The following is a 20,779-nucleotide window of genomic DNA, read 5'->3' as shown; positions in this document are numbered from 1 at the left end:
TTAAACCACTGAGCCACCCAGGGATCCCCCATTTCATAGTTTTTTTTTTAATTTTTATTTATTTACTTGTGATAGTCACAGAGAGAGAGAGAGAGGCAGAGACACAGGCAGAGGGAGAAGCAGGCTCCATGCACCGGGAGCCCGACGTGGGATTCGATCCCGGGTCTCCAGGATCGCGCCCTGGGCCAAAGGCAGGCGCCAAACCTCTGCGCCACCCAGGGATCCCCATTTCATAGTTTTTAGAGTACATGTCCTTTACATCTTTGGTTTGATTTATTTCTAGGTGTCTTATGTTTTTGGGTGCAATTGAAAATGGGATTGACTCCTTTATTTCTCTTTCTTCAGTCTCATTGTTAGTGTATAGATATGTCACTGATTTCTGGGCATTTATTTTGTATCCTTCCACACTGCTGAAATGCGGTATGAGTTCTAGCAATCTTATGGTGGAGTCTTTTTGGTTTTTGATGTACTGTATCATGTCATCTGCGAAGGGAGAGAGTCTGAATTCTTCTTTGCCAATTTGAATACTTTTTATTACTTATTGTTGTCTGATTGCTGAGGCTAGGATGTCTATTTCTATGTTGAATACCAGTGGTAGTAGTGGACATCCTTGTCTTGTTCCTGATCTTAGGGGGAAGGCTCCTAGTGTTTCTCCATTGAGAATGATATTTGCTGTGGGCTTTTGGAATATGGCTTTTAAGATGCTGAGGAATGTTCCCTCTATCCCTACACTCTGAAGAGTTTTGATCAGGAATGGATGCTGTATTTTGTCAAATGCTTTCTCTGCATCTATTGAGGATCATATGATTCTTGTTTTTTCTCTTGCCGATATGATCAATCATATATTCCTGATATATGATGGTATTCTATTCCTTGGATTTCTGGGGTGGACTTGGTAGACAGTATAGTACACTTAATTGTTTCACAACTTGATGAAATTTGACATATATGCCTGTAGTATAATGGGGATTCTTTTTTGCCTCTCCCTTTGGTTACTTACATACTGATTCAAAGCCTATTGGTCTCCTAAGTGATCAATCTGCTCATTTCATGCCAGCGAGTTGTCTGTTCCTGGGCCCCTACTAAGGCAAAAACCAAGTGTAGGAAGATATGCTTGTAACATGAGCCCAAATGACCTGTAGAGAGAAGAGGAGCTAGAAACCCTCTCAAGGCACACCTGCGTGTGTCTTTGTAATACAATTGACAGTGTAAATAGAGCACTTTCCTTATTTCTGGGCAATACTGAAATGGAGGACCTCGTGATTATATAGCCAACATGTCAGAGACTGGGGTGGCATCCCCACAACACATCTGGTGCTGGTTATAAGGACCATCTTTGGGGGCATTTGCCCTTCTCTTCTGGGGTCTCATTCTAACACAGTGTTCAGCATCAGAATATACTGGAGTATGCCAAGATGGGGAGAAACAACAGAATACTTCATGTCAGAAATTGGGGATGCTCGAGGACTGGCTCACTGACACATGTGGATTAGGAGAAGTAGGGATGAGACTATCAGTAGGAGATACCTTTGATTTCTGTGTGGTCTGAATGTCTTAAATGGTATTGTCAAGAGGTGGTGTCTCAGTCATTTGCATACATCCAAAGTTAAAATGAAAACTAGAGTAAAAGAATTTGTAAATGATGAGTCTAACTCATAGATAGGTGGGATAGGGGAAAGATGTAAGAAAGATTGAATAATAAGGAAATAATAAGTATGCAATCTGTTGCTCCTGATTATCACTAGTAGCTAAAATGACCCAGAGTGCTCAGTCAGATTTCAAGCTCAGACTTCCCTCATTCTCAAACCTTCCCCTCAAGGAAATAATGAACTTGGACAACAGGGATCAACTCTCAGACCCCTGGGCTGCGAAAGGAATTCCAGTTTGGGGGATGACCAAATTAAGAAATCACTGAAAGGAGGAGGTAGGGTGTGATGAAGATGTTGCATTTTAAACATGAGAATCATCAGGTCCCTGGAAACATTTATTAAAATGGATGTGAGAGTAAGTCATTTGGGGGCTGTGTCCTTAGCTTGGAAGGCTACAGAGTGGAAGGGAATGTTTGAGTCCATATATTACACACATCTCATTGCAGAACAATCATAGGTGGCTGTACAAGATCCATACACAGGTTACTCCTAAGTAAGCCATCCAGATTGGAGACTGGACAAAAGGCACTGTTGGTTTTGTGAACTCTGAGGAGATGGGTGCTGCTCTCAGGGCACCAGAGCAGAAAAATTGATCTATTTTCCCTTCCCTCTAAGAAAGGTGGAAGCTGGAAGGGCTCAAAGCAGTGAAAGTTCTCCTGCTGCTAGGCACCCTTCAGTTTGAAAAATCATAGCCTCCACACTGGACACCAGAATATCTAAACCAGTATGCACTTGGAGCCTACAGTTCAGTACACATGCAGTGCACCTGGCTTGAGGGTTGGAAATGTGGCCACAGCTATTTTTTGCTTTTCTACTCACATCTGGGAGAGTTGCAGCCTCTAGGAACAAAGGTGTCACAAAACAAACACCTCTATGTGGAACCTGCCACCTGGGAAAAGACTGGACATCTCTCCCCAGGCATGGACACATGAGAATCACTGCAACAGACCCCACCCCAAATAGACAGCTGGAAGAACAGGGGAACAGCAAGATTAGTGAGCAGCACTGGAAAACTCCAGGGCTGAGAGAAAATAGTATAGAGACCTCAAAAACTTCTGCTTACAATTCAATTACCTGTCAGATTAAATCTTTCTAATATTGTTTATCTTTTACAACCTTAACTATAATATAATAACAAATATTTGTTTTAATATTTTCCTTTTTGTGTTTCATATTTCTACAAGTACCTCTCTTAGTTTTATTCTTCAGTTTTGAATTCCTTTCAATGTACCTAATTGATTTTTGTAGATATATGAGTAATGGGTTTGGGTGGGTTACCTTGTTTCATTTCATAATTGTGGAAGTTAGTAACTTCTACCATACATATTAAAATACACTCAGAGCCATGTGCAGCCCCGTGTTTGTTATTCTTCTGGTTTATCTTCTCTCTTCCTTTCGATTCCACCCTTCTTTTTTATCTTGGTTCTGCCTTTGTAGTTGCTGTTGTGTCTCTATGTATGTCTTGCTGATTAATATGTTTGCATTTAGCACCTACTGTAATACAGAACGACATACACTAAAAATGGAAAATATGGGAATACCAGCAGTCCTCTTTGCTTTTCTGAAGAGCCACCATTAGGTTTAACATTGTATACCTGAATTTTACCTCTAACATGTTACTGAAATAGATATTCATTAGGTTGTGGCAGAGAATTTTACTTCTGGCTCTTTCTGGTTTGGTCTATTATTTTTCTCTTCCTTTAGTGTAGTGCAGAATGGCTATATGAGTGATAAGGTCAAAAATATCAACCAGGACCTAAATAAAATACACCCAGATAATTCCAAAGTGTCTAGGACTGGAAAATAATGGAAAAAGAGAAACAAAACCAAATAAAACAGAAAGACCACAAAAGGGAAAAACAAATTTCAAGGATAGTATAAATAAAAAAAAAAGGTGGGGAGGCTGTTCTATATTATAGCAGGTGCTAAATCCAAATTTAACACCTACTATAATACAGAAGAACATACACTGAAAATGGAAAATATCAACCTCTAGGTCCACTCTGTGAGATTATTTTCTCTCCCATGCACCACAGCCTCCCCACCCTTCCTTTTTTAATTTATACTATTCTTGAAATTTGTTTTTCCCTTTTGTGGTTTTTCCATTTTCTTTGGTTTTGTTTCTCTTTTTCCATTATTTTCCAGTCCTAAATATCCTTGGAATTATCTGTGTATATTTTACTTAGGTCCTGGTTGATATTTTTGACTCTGCTCACTCCTATAGCCATTCTGCACTACACAAAAGGAGGAGAAGAATTGACAAAAACAGAAAGAACCAGAAGTAAAACTCTGTGCCACAAACCTAAGGAATATGTATTTCAGTAATATGTCACTGGTAAAATTCAGAGACACTATGTTAAATCTAATGGTGGCTCTAGTAAAAAGCAGAGGACTCATGGTATTCCCATACTGCAGAATTGGGAAAATCAGGCTGAAATTAAAAGTACATCTGTGACTTACAGTTTAAACTGGATGCTACCACTTAGGCATAAAGAGGTAGCAGGGCCACTGAGTGATGTGGAAGACAACTTCATGGAAACAAAGGAAGCTGGAAGAAAGAGAAAGAAAATTCAGAATTAACAATGGCATATATCAGGATATAAGTCATATTTGGAGAAGGAATAATATTCATCTTAGTAAGATTCCAGAAGTTTTAGAGCGAGAGATAGAGAAGAACATAAACCATATTGGAACGAACCATAGCTGAAAACTTTTCTGAACAGGTATTCATATCTAAGAGACAAAGAAGAATCCCCCCAAATTACACAAATGTGATCAACACCTGACATATAACATTGGAGCTTGAAATTTCAAAGATCAATAGAAAGCTCTAAAAAAAAAGGTGGAGGGATCCCTGGGTGGCACAGCGGTTTGGCGCCTACCTTTGGCCCAGGGTGTGATCCTGGAGACCCGGGATAGAATCCCACATTGGGATCCCAGTGCATGGAGCCTGCTTCTCCCTCTGCCTATGTCTCTGCCTCTCTCTCTCTCTCTGACTATCATTAAAAAATAATAAAAAATAATAAATAAATAAATAAATAAATAAATAAATATGGAGACAAGTGATTATAAACTTCTATAGATAGAAATGTCGATTAAAAGCACATCTAATCAAAGGGACCTGGCTTCCCAGAAAAGGCCAGTGAGTTATATTTGGGTAGTAAATGAGAAAAACATGCAACCAGGAATCCTTTATCTCACAAGTCTGGAATTGGGCAGAAGACATGAACAGACGTTTCAGTGAACAAGACTTACTGTTAGCTGACAAACAAATGACAAAATTCTCCACAACCATTGCCATTAAATAGATACAAATATAAACCACAAGGACATACCAGCTCTCACCCCTGAGAATGGTATCATTTACAAGACAGGAAACCATGCTGGCGAGGATGCGGAGAAAGGGGACCGCTTTTGCACTTCTGGTGGGAATGTAGGCAGGTGCAATATCATATATATATCTTCTATCCTATTTCAGTAACATGTTAGAGGTAAAATTCAGAGACGCAATGTTAAATCTAATGGTGGCTCTTCAAAAAAGGAAAGAGAACTGCTGGTATTCCCATCTTTTCCACTTTCAGTGTATGTCATTCTGTATTATAATAGGTGCTAAATGCAAAGCTATCTTAATCAGCAAAATGTACATAGAGACACAATAGCAACCACAAAGGCAGAACCAATATATATGCCACACACACATGGGGTTGAGATTGTGCATCGCTGAATGTAGGAGCTTCACTCCTAAAATGGAGAAAGCAGTGCCTTGTCCTTTCACCCAACACACCCTGTATGATCCAGCCTTCATTGTTTCTCAATAGATAGATAGAAAGATAGATAGATAGATAGAGATAGAGATATAGATTATATATAGATATAGATGATATAGATATAGATGATATATAGATATATAGATAGATAGATATATAAATAAATAGATAGATAGATAGATGATAGATAGATAGATAGATAGATAGATAGATAGATAGATAGATGATAGATAGATAGATGATAGATAGATATAGATATAGATATAGATATAGGTATAGATATAGATATAGATGATATAGATATAGATATAGAAATAGAAATAGATATAGATAGATATAGATATAGATAGATATAGATATAGATGACAGATATAGATGATAGATATATATAGATGATATAGATATAGATATAGATGATATAGACATAGATATAGATATAGATGATATAGATATAGATATAGATATAGATGATATAGATATAGATAGATATAGATATGCCACACACACACTAACATCTTATTATTACTCAGGCCTCAGAAACTATGTATACCTGTCATATGCTTGACATTAAAGATGAGGAGAGTATTCTGCTGAGTGAAATAAGTCAATCAGAAAAAAGACAATCATTGTGGGGAGCCTGGCCTAGGACTCAATCCCCAGACATACAATCATGCCCTGTGGTGAGAAAATTCCTCAACTGCTGAGCCACCCAGATGTCCCAAAAAAGACAGAACATAAGTACTCTTTTTTTTTTAAAGATTTATTTATTTATGATAGAGAGAGAGAGAGAGAGAGGCAGAGGCACAGGAGGAGGAAGAAGCAGGCTCCATGCCGGGAGCCCGATGCGGGACTCGATCCCGGGACTCCAGGATCGCGCCCTGGGCCAAAGGCAGGCGCCAAACCGCTGCGCCACCCAGGGATCCCCATAAGTACTCTTTTATTCAGTTATGTCAGATTAGGGATTGGTGAAAATGACAGATAGAAATGGAAGGTACATCTGATATATTTATCCAGCTCAGACAGACAAAGAAATGGAATATGTAAATAAAGTAGTTAAACAACATGAAGCCTGAATTAGAAGGTTGAAAGATCTAACTTTGCTCCAAGAAGAAAACATGGAGAATGAAACAATTAAAGCATATCAAGACAGAAGAGTGGAATATTTCCTTTTTTTCACAACCATGTATGTTTTCTCAGGATTATGGGACATTTTTTGGATGAACATTTTGAAAACTTATACTAGGAAAAGCCTAGTGAATAAGAAACATGATCAAGGCATTTAAATATGTAGTAAGCCAGATATACATGAAGTCATAGGCCGTCTTCTGTCTTTAGAATTTCAATACCCTATAATAGTTTGTCTGCATAAAGGGAAGAATTCTAATTCTCACTTCCAAGAACAACTAGTTGCCTGGACTCAGACAAATCACTTGCCTTCTTTGGACGTTATTTTCTACATCTCTCACCGGGAATAATAACACCACCTATCACTTGGTATGGTGAAGCCCAAAGAGATTCAATATATGAAGTCCCCTAGCAATTCCACCATAATGATGGGATTGACATGAGATCTTCCCCTGATACTGGTCACCAGCACTTTACTCTGTGCCAGGAGGAAGTAGGTCCTCAGATTGCTGAAGGCAACAAATCCATTCCTATTGGGCTCTGGGTCCAGGGAGCTGAAGCATCTACCAGAAATCCAGCCCTATCTGGGCCAGCTATGGGGTGTTTATCCATTCCACTTCCTGAATAGGTGAAAATGGTGCCATGACCCTGTCATAGCCTCTGTACTGTGCCTCAAGGAGGTGGGCTAGTTACTGCTCTTCCTCCTCTCCAGAGAGACTAAAAAGGAAGTAGGGAAATTTGAGTAGGAGTGGAAGTACCTCAAGTGTGAGGACTGTTATTCAATGGAAGGAATCTACAGAGGGGAGATTGAGCTCAGGATAGCATCAGTATACCTTGGTTTGTGTTTGTGGACATGTCACTCCAACTCTCTGAGCAGTGGTTCCAGGACCAGGGGCTCTCTATTGTACTGGTGCCCATGAAATGGTTGAGAAGCAATGAAGGCTGGATCATACAGTGTGTTGGAGGAATAGACAAGGCACTGCTTTCTCCATTTTAGGAGTGAAGCTCCTACATTCAGCGATGCACAATCTCAGCCTCAAAGAGGTCATTGACATGTCCAAATTCTCACAGGATGTATCTTGCTGGATCCATGTGTGGCCTTAGCTATTCATGCTGCTCTGCACTGAAACAACCAGCAGGGCTGGGCTTCTGGGAAGACCAGGCAGGAGTCTCCTAGGCCTGAAGTGCAGCTTGGGAGGGGTGAGGATGAGCAATAGTTATAGGCCTTTACCCTGCCTTGTTTTCTTATTAAATCCTAAGAACACCAAGTGAGTGCTATTATCTCCCATTTAACAGCAAAGGGACCCTGGACTCAGAAAGTGACTCTCACTTACCAAGAATACAGTGGAGAAGGGAAATTCATATCCTCATCTCCAGCAGGCACTTTCCCACAGCCCCACATAAGTTTTTGGAAGCATGTAATGAGAGGGTACAATACAGGGACATACAGTGAGTTTTTAGCCTCAAGAGATCAGCGGGCCTTCCTCCATCTGGAGATGATAAGAGGTTAAAATGCCCACATCTCTTGGCCTGGGGAGTCCTTACAAGACTCAAAGCTCCAGAGGGGAAAGCCTCATGCCACCCACCCAACCAAGAACACTCTGGTTGACAGAAGCCTTCCGTGCCTTCATTCAGGTGGAGCACATTGGCTTCAGGATACCACAGGAGTTCCAGAGGCAGGTTTGTTTGCACAGCCTTTCTTACATCTGCTCTACAAGGCAGCACATACAACACCTGTCTTTCTCCAGGGCCCTACCAGGTGGGCTCCTACAATCCAAAGAGGGACCTAGAGCTTTAGAAGTCCATGTGGTCTTAGAGGGTCCTCTCCTCCCTTCCTGGAGGAGAGTTTGTCTCCCACTGGTGTCTCACAGTGATGAGAGTGGACATCTATGTCTTGCTCCTGATCTTAGGGAAAGGCTCTCAGTGTTTCCCCATTGAGAATGATATTTACTTTTTGGGCTTTTTGTAGATGGCATTTAAGATGCTGAGGAATGTTCCCTCTATCCCTACACTCTGAAGAGTTTTGATCAGGGATTGTGATACTGTATTTTGTCAAATGCTTTCTCTGCATCTATTGAGATGATCATACGGTTCTTTTTTTTTCTCTTGTTATGATCTATCACATTGTTTGCTTTACAGTGTTGAACCAGCCTTGCATCCTGGGGATAAATCCCACTTGGTCATTGTGAATAATCTTCTTAATGTTCTGTTGGATCATATTGGCTAGTATCTTGTTGAGAATATTTGCATCTGTGTTCAGCAGATAGATTGGTATATAATTTTTTTTGTTGGGGTCTTTGGTTTTGGAATTAAGGTGACACTGGCCTCATAAAACGAGTTTGTAAGTACTCCATTTCTTTCTATATTCTGAAAAGATTTAGTAGAATAGGTATTTTTTCTTTAAACGTTTGATAGAATTCCCCTGGAAAGCCATCTGACCTGGACTTTTGTATCTTGGAAGGTTTTTGATGATTCCTTCAATATCCACCTTGCTTATTGTTGTGTTCAGATTTTCTATTTCTTCCTGTTCCTGTTTTGGTGTTTTTGGTTTTCCAGAAATGGGTCCATTCCTTCTAGACTTCCTACTTTTTTTGTGTATATGCTTATAATATGTTTTTAAAATCATTTGTTTTTCCTTGATTGTTATCTCTCATTTGCCATTTGTGATTTAATAATTAGAATCTTTTGTTTTTAATAAGGGTGGCTAATGGTGTATCAATCTTATTAATTCTTTCAAAGAACCAACTCCTGGTTTTGTTGATATGTTCGACAGTACTTCTGGTCTTTATTTCATAGAGTTATGCTTGAAAATTTATTAACTCTCTCTTTCTGCTGGGAGTAGGTTTTATTTGCTTTTCTTTCTCCAGCTCCCTTAGTTGCAATTTTAGCTTTGTGTATCTGAGTTTCTTCCAATTTTTTGAGGGATACTTGTATTGCAGGGTATTTCCATCTCAGGACTGCTTTTGCTGTACTCCAAAGATTTTGAATGATTGAATGATTGTATTTTCATTCTCACCATAATTCTCATTCATTTTCATTCTCATTTCATTCTAATTTGTTTTTATGAATATTTTAATTCTTCTTGAATTCCCTGGTTGACCCTTTCATCTTTTTGCAGGATAGTCTTTAACCTCCAGATTTCTGAATTTCTTCCAAATTTTTTTGTGTGTGATTTTTCAGACATTGTCTGAAAATAGACAGGGACCATCCTAAACTTTTGATATTGTTTAAGACCTGATTTGTGACCCAGTATGTGTTTTATTCTGGGGAAATTCCATGTGCAATTGACAATATATGTATTCAGTTGCATTTGGATGTAAACTTCTGCAAATATCTGAGAAATCCATGTGGTCTAGTGTATCATTTAAAACTGTTGTTTCGTGGAGTTTTACTCAGCCATTGGAAACGGCAAATACCCAACATTGGCTTTGACAGGGATAGATTTGGAGGGTATTATGCTGAGTGAAATAAATTAATCGAAGGAGGACAAACATTATATGAACATTATATGGTCTCATTAATTTGGAGACTATAAGAAATAGTGAAAGGGAATAAAGGAGAAGGAGATAAAATAAGTTAAAATATCAGTGAGGGTGACATAACATGAGTGATACCTAACTCTGAGAAATGAAAAGGGGTTAATGGAAGGGGAGGTGGGCGGGGGGTTTAGGTGACTGGATGATGGGCACTGAGGGGGCACTTGGCGTGATGGGCACTGGGTGCTATACTATGTGTTGGCAAATTGAACTCAAAGAAAAAATTAAAGAAATAAAAATCTTGATTCTTGGAAACTGTGTACTTAGAATATCTGTCATTTGCAGTAAGCATCATGTTGATGTCTCCCAGTATTAGTGTATTATTATCAAAGTATGTCTTTCTTTGGTTGCTAATTGATTTATATACTTTGCAGCTCCAACATTAGGAGCATAAATATTCATGATTAAGTCCTCTTGTTGGATAGACCCTTTCAGTATGATATAGTGTCCCTCTTCATCACTTACTATAGTCTTTAAGATAAAATTTAATTTATCTGATGTGAGGATTGCTACCCTTCTTTGTTATTAGGATCATTTTAGGGCAACCCTGGTGGCACAGCGGTTTCATGCCACCTGCAGCTCAGGGTGAGATCCTGGAGACCTGGAATCGATTCCCACATCAGACTCCCTACATGGGTCCTGCTTCTCCCTCAGCCTGTGTCTCTGCCTCTCTCTCTCGCTCTGTATTTCTCATGAATAACTAAAAAAAATAAAAAAAAATCTAAAACAAACAAAAAAAAACAGGACCATTTTAATGGCAAGTTGTTCTGCAACATTTTATTTTCAGGCTGTAGATGTCCCTGGGTCTCAAATGAGTCACTTTTAGACAGCAAATAGATGGGTCTTGCTTTTTTATCCAGTCTGAAGCCCTGAGCCTTTTGATGGGGTCATTAAGCCCATTCATGTTAAGCGTTACTTTTGAAAGATATGAATTTAGTGCCATCATAATATGTATTCAATCGCTGTTTTTGTAAATAGTTTTCTTGGCCTTCCTATTTCTTTTACAGAATCCCCCTTAATATTTCTTACAGAGCTGGTTTGGTGTCGCATATTCTTTCAGTTTCTACCTATCTTGGAAGCTCTTGTTCTCTCCTTCTATTCTGAATGAGAGCCTTGCTGTATAAGGTATTCTTGGCTGCATGTTCTTCTCATTAAGCACCCTGAATATATCCTGCCAGCACTTTCTGGCCTGCCAGGGCTCTATAGAGAGGACTGCTGTTACTATAATATTTCCCCCCATATAAGTTAGGGATCAATTGTCTACCCCTGCATTAAGAATTTTCTCTTTATTTTTGGAATTTGCAAATTTCACTATGAAATGTTGAGGTGTTGAATAGTTATTTTTTTATTTTTTTTTTATTTAGGGGAACCTCTCTATCTTCTGGATCTGAATGCCTGTTGCCCTCCCCAAATTAGGGAAATTCTCAGCTATGATTTGTTTAAGTATGCTTCCGGTTCTCTGTCCCCCTTGGTGCCCTCTAGAACCCTAAATAAACATAGATTTTTCCTTCTAAGGTTATTTACTTCCCTCAACCTTTTGTCATGATCTTTAAATTTTTCCTCTTTTGCCTCAGTTTCTTTTTTGCCATCAACTTGTCTTCTATGTCACGCATTCTTTCTTCTACATTTTTAACCCTCATTGATAGGATTGCATCTCATTCAATTGATTTTTAAGTTTGGTCTGATTAGATCTAAATCCTGCAGTCATGAAGTCTCTTGACTCCTTTATGCTTTTTTCCAGAGCCACCACTAATTTTATAATTGTGCTTTTGAATTGGCTTTCTGACATCAAATTGTGATCCAAATTCTGTAATTCTGTGCTAGAGATTACTGTTTCCAACTCACTTTTTGTGGTTAGTTGTTCTTTCTACTCATTTTTCTCAGTGTAGAGTGGCTGTTTGAGCAGAGTGAATCGAGAATGTCAACCACGACTTAAGTAAATTACACCTCTAGGCGACTCTGACATTGTCAGAGCCCAGAAAATGAAAACAGTGATCAGAACAAAATAAAACAAAAAGAACAGTAAAGTGGAAAACTAATTTTAATACAAAGCACTGAAATAATACAAGGCCAAGGATCCCAAAGCATATGAAAGGAAAGTAAGAAGAAAAAGGAAGAGAAAAAAAGCAAAAGTGAAGAGGAAAATAGAGAAAAGAAAAAAAAGGGAGAAAAAGGTAAAAGGGGGAGGGTGACAGGGAAAAGGTGGTGGTGAAGAATTTGTAGTGGAGGTAGAATCTAGTCCACCTAAGTTGTCCTAGATGGTGATCCTTTTTGTTCTGAGTGCTTTAAATTCTGTATGTAGGAAGATGCTCAGTCCCAAATTTATATAAACCAGAAACCCCAAACATTGACCATCATTTATCTCAAACATAAATGAGATAAGTGATGGGGGGCAGAATGAGAATGAAGAGAGAATATAATCCTACAGAATTATTCAGCATGGTATACCACTTGCTTGTGGGTGCATGGTGGTCATGTTTTAAAAAGTATTAACTTCCACCATTGTATAACAAAATGGAGAGGAAAGAAAAATCACAATGGTCCTCCCCATAAAATCTCATTTATCTCCCCAAATTAAATTGAGTGTGTTGAAGGAAATCTAGATTTGGATAATATATCTAGGACATGTGATTGTACAAATATGAGAGTCAAAAAGGAAGAAACTTAAAAATGAAAAGGTGGCAAAATATTGTGGTTAAGGTGAGAAAGAGAAAAAATTGGAAAATTTGAGTCTGATATAAAAAAAAGTTGCATGGCAAAAAAGGGAAGAAAAAGAGGATACCCTCTAGTTCTATATACTGTAAATACCTCAACTTGCCCTGGAGTTTTCCAGCACTGCTTGATCCATAACTTGATCTTCCCCTGTCCTTCCAGCTGGTCTTCTTGAGGAGAGGCTGCTGCGCTGATTTGCAAGTGTGTGTACCTGGGGAAGATGGCTCACTGCCACCAGGTGCAGGGCACAGTGGGATCTGTTTGTCCTGTGAGGCTTATGTCCGTTGGTGGCTCTGCCTCTTCCAGGAACAGGGTGACACTAGGAAGGACAACAACACTGGTGGTGGCCAGCTCTCCAGGTCTGAAGTTAGCTTCCTGCAGTAACTACCATAGTCTCCCAGTCCACACTGGTCTGGATGCTCTGGGGGCCATGGGCCCTGATTGGCACAACCTGGGGGCATCCAGCAGCGGAAATGTCCTCACTGACCTGTTTCCCCTCGCTTCTGCCTATCCTGGGGCAAGTGGGTGATCTTGGGCTGTGTCACACCATGTCATGGGATCCAGGGCCAGAGCTGTTCAAATTGTGCTCTTGGGGCTGTGACTTCAAAGGCAGTATGGCGCAGATCCATCTATCCTGACCCCATGCCTGACTGACCAGCTTCTCCCTGTGGCCCCCAGGGTGCACACTCCAGCCCTTTACCAAGATCAGCCCGCAGTGTGCGTTGCACTCTCCCCTGGGCACACCTCCTCTGTTAGTGATTCTAGGGCCCTGGAGGCTCCACTGCCCCTTCTGCCATACTGACCAAGTTCACCGCTCAGTGCCATTGTGTCTGGGAAGAATCCAGAGTGGATTTATAAATTTCCATCTTCTCTGGGCTGAGCTTCATCTCCCTGAGGATTTACCACCAGGCTTTAGCACTGCTCTGGCTGTGTCTCTCCCCCTTACTTGATTCCTTTTCTTCCTGCCTTCCTACCTTGTTAGAAGCAAAAAATCTTCTCTATAGCATTCCAGCTGATCTCCCTTTAAATCTCAGGTGGAATTCCAGTATCAGTAATACTTTTAATTCTTGTTCCTGATCCTCCACATGTGAGACCTGCAGATGGGTGACCACATTGATCTCAGAATCCTTTCTACATCATTTTCATCATATTGAAAGGGATATTTCTCCATTGATGCTCCCCTCCTGCATCTCCTCTGTTCACAAACCCTTTTGATTATAGGTGCTTGAGAACGAATCTTCTCCCTTAGCCAGAGGGCTGTGGCAGGTACATCCCCAGATGCAGCTATATGCCATGCCCAAGGGTGCTTTATGGGGACCCAGGCTGCATGTGATTGTTAAAATAAGTGATATCAAAGGTGAGGGCTCTAGGGTCCCGAGACAGGTCCCCGTGGATTCCATGGGTGACCAAGGAGTTCAGGGTCATGGGCTGAACCTTAAGAAATAGAGAGGCAAAAGGATGCCAAAGAGAGCAAGCAGGCCACATGAGGGTAGAGGATGAACAATTCAAGGGTTTTAAGGTCACCAAGTGTATAATATCTTCAATCAAGACCATCCATGGTCATCTGTATTATGATACAGGCACGTGTCTGAGAGTGTGTAGGTTCTGTTGAGACTAACATAATAAACCAAATGTCCCCATACAGTGGGTCAAATGAGTTTTGGGGTTTTTCCAGTGCATATAAGATTTACATTTGTACTACACTGTATCCTGTTGAGTATGAAATAGGTTAATATCCTGATTTCTAGACATACCTATGTATAGCCTCTCAAGATCCTCCCTGGGCTGGGAACTCTAGAGGCTCTTGTGACCCTGCTCAGGTAGTCAGTAGCTCTCCATATCATGTTACCACAGAGCTGGTTTCCTAAATCCCACATTGAGGACTGAAACTCTGGGATGAAGGGCCAGGTTCTCTACTCCTGTGTGATTTTTCCATACTAGCTACTGGGTGATAGGTCTGTTCTAAACATCAGGGTCATGGACTCATGCTGGGGTCTTTCTTCCACCTGTGAGGGTTATATCCAATTCTTTCGATGCTGGGATCAAAGGCTGGAAGCCCTTAAGGGTAGGAAAAAGCCTCTGCATTTCTCTCATTTCATCTATAGACTGGGGACTTTGAACAAGATAGATTATTTCTAATGTCATAATCAACTCTTTACATGGCTAGAGTTGTCATAAGAAGGAAGTGGTGGGTTAAGCTCCTAGTCTCCCAGGACACTCAGGTGAGAGAATGGACAAGCTAGTTACAGATTGTGAAGAGATGTTTTCATTCTCCAAGGAATCTTGCAAACCATGAATTTGCCTCTGCATTGGGAAGAATTCCTTCATTAATTGATTGGTAAGAGACTGTGGTAACATACCCGGGACATGCATGATATTGGAGAAAAACACTAATGTATAGGCCAACTCGAGGGATTTACAGTACACAGAATCAGAGGATAGTCCCCCTTGTTCTTTTTTATTTCTGGTTGCTCCCCCCCCCTTTTTTTCTTCTCTCTCTTTTTTCCTTTTTTTCTTTTTATTCTTTTTTCTTTTTTTAAAATCTTTCTCTTATCTCTTTTTCTCCTTTTCCCAATACAACCTGTTTTTGACCACTCTGCACTGGCAAAATGACTAAAACTAAAACCTCACCTCAAAAGAAAGAATCAGAAACGGTCCTCTCTCTCACAGAGTTACAAAATTGGGATTACAGTTCAATGTCACAAAATCAATTCAGAAGCTACTGGTGGCTCTAGAAAAAAACATAAAAAGACTCAAGAGACTTCATGATGGCAGAATTTAGATCTAATCTGGCAGAAATTAAAAATCAATTAAATGAGATGTAATCCAAACTAGAAGTCCTAACGACAATGTTTAATGAGGTAGAAGAATGAGTGTGTGGAATAGAAGACAAGTTGATGGCAAAGAGGGAAATTGAGGAAAAAAGAGACAAACAATTAAAAGATCATGAGGATAGATTAAGGGAAATAAATGACAGCATGAGGAAGAAAAGTCTATGCTTAATTGGGGTTCCAAAGGGCACTGAAATGGACAGAGGCCAGAATACAAATTTGAAAAAATCATAGCTGAAAACTTTCCTAATCTGAGTAGGGAAACAGGCATTGAGATCCAAGAAGTAGAGAGAACCCCCCTAAAATCAATAAAAACCTCTCAACACCTCGATATTTAATAGTGAAGCTTGGCAATTCCAAAGATAAAGAGAAGATCTTTAAAGCAGCAAGAAACAGGAAATCTCTAACTTTTATGGGGAGAAACATTAGATTAACAGCAGACCGCTCCACAGAGACCTGTCAGGCCAGAAAGGGATGGCAGGATATATCCAGGGTCCTAAATGAGAAGAACATGCAGCCAAAAATACTTTATCCTGGAAGGCTCTCATTCAGAATAGGAGAGATAAAGAGCTTCCAAGATAGGCAGAAACTCAAAGAATATGAGACCACCAAAATGACTCTGCAAGAAATATTAAAAGGGATACTGTAAGAGAAAGAAGAAGTCCAAGAAAACAATGTACAAAAACAGGGACTAAATAGATATCATGATGACACTAAATTCATATCTTCCAATTGCAGGTCTGAAAGTGAATGGGCTTAATCACCCTATCAAGAGGTGCAGGGTTTCAGACTGGATAAAAAAGCAGGACCTATCCATTTGCTGTCTACAAGAGACTCATTTTAGACATAAGGATACCTACAGCCTGAAAATAAAAGGTTGCAGAACTATGGACCATGCAAATAGTCCTTAAAAAGAAAGCAGGGATTGCTACCCTAAATATCAACTTAACTAAAGTTTATCCCAAAGTCTGTAGTGAGAGATGAAGAGGGACACTATATCATACTTAAGGGATCTATCCAACAAGAGGACTTAACAATCCTCAATATATATGCCCCGAATGTGGGAGCTGCCAAATATATCAATCAATGAATAACCAAAGTTAAGAGATACTTAGATAATAAAAAACTTATACTAGGTGACTTCAAAGTAGCGCTTTCTACACTCGATAGGTCTTCTAAGCACAACATCTCCAAAGAAAGAAGAGCTTTAAATGATACACTGGACCAGATGGATTTCATAGATATTTACAGAACTATACATCCAACCTTAATGGAAAACACATTCTTCTCAAGCGTACCTGGAATTTGCTCCAGAATAGACAACATACTTGTCACAAATCAGGTCTTAACCAATACCAAAAGATTGGGATGATCCCTTACAGATTTTTAGACCATAATGTCTTGAAATTAGAACTAAATCATAATAAGTTTGGAATGATTTCGAACACATTTAGAAAGGGTCAACCAGAAAATTAGGGAAGAATTAAAAAGATTTGTGGAAACTACTAAGAATGAAGGTACAACTATTCAAAATCTTTGGGATACAACGAAGGCAGTCGTGATGGGGAAAAACTGCAAAACAAGCATCCATCCAAAAACTGGAAAGAATTCAAATACAAAAGCTCAACTTGCACCTAAGGAGCTGGAGAAAAAACAGCAAAAATAACAAACACCCAGCAGAAGAAGAAAGTTAATAAAGATTCAAGCAGAACTCCATGAAATAGAGACAAGAAGAACTGTAGAACAGATCAACCAAAACAGGGTTTATTTCTTTGATACAATTAATAAGATAGATAAACCATTAGCCAGCCTTATTAAAAAGAAGAGTGAAAAGACACAAATTAATAAAATCATGAATGAGAAAGGAGAGATCGCTACCAACATGAAGGAAATAAAAACGATTTTAACAACATTTTATTATTATTATTATTATTATTTTTTAAGATTTTATTTATTCGTGAGAGATACAGAGCGAGCGCACGAGACAGGCAGAGAGAGAAGCAGGCTCCATGCGGGGAGCCCGACATGGGACTCGATCCCAGGACGCCAGGATCACACCCCGGGCTGAAGGCGGCACTAAACCGCCAAGCCACCCGGGGTTGCCCTTTAACAACATTTTATGAGCAGCTATCTGCCAATGAATTAGGACATCTAGAATAAATGGATGCATTTCTGGAAAACCAAAAAATACCAAACCTGGAACAGGATGAAATAGAAAACCTGAACAGGGCAATAACCAGGGAGGAAATTGAAGTAGTCATCAAAAATTCCCAAGATACAAAAGTCCTGGGACAGATGGCTTCCCTGGGGAATTCTATCAAATATTTAAAGAAGAAAACAAACGTTTTCTACTAAAGCTGTTTGGAAAGATAGAAAGATATGGATACTTCCAAACTCATCCTATGAGGCCACCATCACCTTAATTCCAAAACCAGACAAAGACCCCACCAAAAAGAGGAATTATAGACCAATATCCTTGGTGAACATCGATGCAAAAATTCTCAGCATGATACTAGCCAATAGGATGCTACACTACATTAAAAAGATTATTCCATAACCAACAGGGATTTATCCTCGGGATGCAAGGCTGGTTTAACACTCATAAAACAGTCAATGTGATTGATCATATAAACAAGAGTAAAAGAAGAACCGTATGATCCTCTCAAAAGATGCATAGAAAACATTTGACAAAATACAGCATCCATTCATGATTAAAACTCTTCAGAATATAGGGAGAGAGGGAACATTCCTCAGCATCTTAAAAGCCACCTATGAGAAGCATACAGCAAATATCATTCTTAATGGGAAAACACTTGGAGCCTTTCCTTGAAGATCAGGAACAAGACAGGGATGTCCACTCTCACCACTGCTATTCAACATAGTACCAGGATTCCTAGCCTCAGGAATCAGACAACAAAAAGAAATAAAAAGCATTCAAGTGGCAAATAAGGTGACACTATATATAGAAAACCAAAAACACTCCACCCCAGTATTGCTAGAAGTCACACAGCAATTCGGCAGTGTAGCAGGATACAAAATAAATGTCCAGATATCAGTGGAATTTCTATACACTAATAATAAGACTGAATAAAGGGAAATTAAGGAGTCAATCCAATTTACAATTGCACCCAAAAGCATAAGATACCAAGGAAGAAATGTAACCAAAGAGGTAAAGGATCTATACCCTAAAAACTACAGAAAATTCTTGAAAGAAATTGAAGAAGACACAGAGATGGAAAAATGTCCCATGCTCATAGATTGGAAGAAATAATATTGAGAAGAAATAATAAGAAATAATAAGAAATAATAAATGTCAATGTTACCCAGGGCAATTTACACGTTTAATGCAATCTCTATCAAAATACCATGGACCTTCTTCAGAAAGTTAGAACAAATAATTTTAAGATTTGTGTGGAATCAGAAAAGACCCCGAATAGCCAGGGGAATTTTAAAAAGGAAAGCCATAGCTGGGGGCATCACAATGTCAGATTTCAGGTTGGACTATAAAGCTGTGGTCATCAAGACTGTGTGGTACTGGCATAAAAAAAGAGACACATAGATAAATGGAACAGAATAGAGAATCCATAATTGGACCCTCAATTTTATGGTCAACTAATATTCAACAATGGAGAAAAGACTATCCATTGGAAAAAAGACAGTCTCTTCAATAAATGGTACTGGGAAAATTAGACATCCACATGCCGAAGAATGAAACTAAACCATTCTCTTACACACACACAAAGAAACTCAAAATGGATGAAAGATATTAATGTGAGACAAGATTCCATCAAAACCAGGCAGCCCTGGTGGTGCAGCGGTTTAGTGCCGCCTGCAGCCCAGGGTGTGATCCTGAAGACCCTGAATCGAGTCCTCATCAGGCTCTCTGTATGATGCCTGCTTCTCCCTCTGCCTGTGTCTCTATCTCTGTCTCTCTCTCTCTCCCTCTGTCTCTCCTTCTCTCTGAATAAATAAATAAAATCTTAAAAAAATAGATTCCCTCAATACCTAAAGGGAAACACAGGCAACACCTTTTTAGAATTGGCCATAGTAACTTCTTGCAAGATATATCCATGAAGGCAAGAGAAACAAATGCAAAAAAGAATTATTGGGACTTTCTCAAGATAAAAAGCCTTTGCACAGCAAAGAAACAGTCAACAAAACTAAAAGACAACATACAGAATGGTAGAAAATATTTGCAAATGACGTATCAGATAAAGGACAAGTATCCAAGATCTATAAAAACGTATTAAGCTCAGCAGCAAAGAGACAAACAATCCAATCATGAATGGTCAAAAACATGAACAGAAATATCACAGAAGACATAGTCATGGCCAACAAGCATGTGAGAAAATGCTCCTCATCACTGGCCTTCAGGAAAATATAAATCAAAACCACAATGAGATACCACCTCACACCAGTGAGAATGAGGAAAATTAAAAAGGCAGGAAACCACAAATGTTGGACAGGATGTGTAGAAATGGGAACCCTCTTGCACTTTTGGTGGAATGTGAACTAGTGCAGCCACTCTGGAAAACTGTGTGGAGCTTCTTCAAAGAGTTAAAAATACATCTGCCCTATGACCAGCAATTGGCAGGAGTTAGAAGGGGGGGTCGGTGGGGTGTTGGGGTGACTGGGTGATGGGCACTGAGGGGTGCACTTGACGCAATGAGCAGTGAGTGTTATTCTATATGTTGGCAAATTGAATACCTGTAAAAATAAATTAAAAAAATAAAGATGAATGGATAAAGAAGATGTGGTATATGTATACAATGGAATATTACTCAGCCATTAGAAACGATGAATATCGACACTTTGTTTCAACATGGATGGAACTGGAAGTTATTATGCTAAGTGAAGTAAGTCAATTGGAGAAAGACATACATTATATGGTTGAATTAATTTGGGGATTATAAAAATATTGAAAGGCAATAAAATGGAAAGAAGAGAAAATGAGTGGAAAATATAAGTGAGGTTGACAAAACAAGAGATACCTAACTCTGGGAATTGAAGAAGGGTTAGTGGTAAGGGGAGGTGGGCTAGGGCTTGGGGTCACTGGGTGATGGGCAGTAAGGAGGGCACTTGGTGGTATGAGCACTGGGTGTGATGCGATATGTTGGCAAATCGAACTTCAATTAAATATGTACAAAAAATAAACAAAA

The sequence above is a fragment of the Canis aureus genome, chromosome Y (assembly GCF_053574225.1).
Source record: "Canis aureus isolate CA01 chromosome Y, VMU_Caureus_v.1.0, whole genome shotgun sequence".
Lineage (NCBI taxonomy): Eukaryota > Metazoa > Chordata > Mammalia > Carnivora > Canidae > Canis > Canis aureus.
This window is presented reverse-complemented; position numbering follows the sequence as displayed.